Genomic DNA, 1455 nt, shown 5'->3' on the forward strand with positions numbered 1-1455 from the left:
AAGAGGACTCCGGAGATGAATCCTGAGAAGCGCACAGCCTGCTCCCTTGCCCCTGACCCAATAACTGGACTTCTGGGAACATACTTCAAGGAAATAACCCAAAGGGCAAACGATGACTCGTGCAAACACTTGGAGCTGGGTTATTTACAACAGCAAACGGCTGAAAATAACAAGTGGGGAATGACCACGGAAACACTGGGAGGAACGCCCCCTGCCCTTGTAGTAACACATCCAGGTGGGTGCCAGCCAGGACCTGGGGAGCAGCTGCCTCAGGGTGGGCTGGGTAGAGACAGGCACCAGCTGCAGCAGGACTGGCGTCCAGTCCACCTATCACCCGTCCCCAAGGCCCTGACAGAGCTTCCTCTGCCTCTAAAGTGAGACCCCAAGGTTCAGTCGGCACAAGGGCCTGGGCCCAATGCCTGCCGACCACACAGCCTCACTTGGCAGCAACGTATCAGCCTGCAGGCAGCTCCTCGAGCCCATGGTGCTGTGTGACAACTCCGGACCTTTGCATGGGGACTCGCTCTGCCCAGAAACCTTTTACCACGTGGATATCCCAGGTAGGAAGTGCTCCATCCCATTTTCTACATTCCCAAGGTCCCCAGAACCCCAGACCCAACCAGGGATAATACCATAGACACACAGTGTCACACAGGCCACACTCCCAGGGATGGCCAAGCTCCCCCAACGAGGGAAAGATGTCAATGGCTGGCATGGGAAGCACACCCTCACGCAGCAGGCAGCATGGCAAAGGTGTCCTGTGTGCATCCAGGGGTTAGCTCTCAAGGGTGACCAATGCCAGCCAGGGAGCCCAGCACAGCAGCACAGGACCTGGCCAAAGCCTAGGTTGGCAGAGAAGGTACTGGAAAGTCAGTGACCCCTAAGCTGCCTGACCTTCCTAGGCCTTACTTGAGGCTCCTAGAGTCCTCTGTTGCCTTGGCAGGGAAGATCCTCCAGCAGGATGGAGGAGACCGTCTGACAACCCCAGTCCCAGATCTTGGCCACAAGTCCCCCCAGATACACTCCTTAAGTGGTCTGGGTTCAAATCTTGCTTTAATACTTAAACTGTCCCTCCACTTTCCAGGTCCATAAAGAGAGATGCTGGATAATATGGATCTCACAGCGTTGTGGTGAGGATTTCAATGAATTCATGTGTGTAAAGTGCTTAGAGAAGTGCAGGTGCTTGGACAGCGCTCTCAAGAGCTCTAAGAGTTAAGACATAATTATTGCTGTTAACCACCAGGCCTGGGTTCAGCACACACAGTCCCCCGCCACCACCCCAGGTGCCCCTACACGCAATTCCGACTCTGCTCCCCAATCCAGGGTAAACACCCCCACCCCTGCCACACACGCACCTCAACCCCCATTGTCCGCCCCTCCCTTTCCGGGCTCCGCCCCCAGATGCACTGCCACCAATCAAGGCTGGCCCCTCCTACTCCATGAGAGCACCACCCC

General features: G+C 56.2%; 1 protein-coding gene across 1 annotated transcript in view; it reads right to left on the reverse strand.

Moving 5' to 3' along the window:
• RAB11B (RAB11B, member RAS oncogene family) overlaps positions 1 to 1455 on the reverse strand; it is a 10942-nt gene that overhangs the window by 8661 nt on the left and 826 nt on the right. The gene's annotated exons all lie outside the window — the stretch shown is intronic.

This window comes from Neophocaena asiaeorientalis, unplaced genomic scaffold (genome assembly GCF_003031525.2).
Source record: "Neophocaena asiaeorientalis asiaeorientalis breed wild unplaced genomic scaffold, Neophocaena_asiaeorientalis_V1.1 scaffold357, whole genome shotgun sequence".
NCBI lineage: Eukaryota > Metazoa > Chordata > Mammalia > Artiodactyla > Phocoenidae > Neophocaena > Neophocaena asiaeorientalis.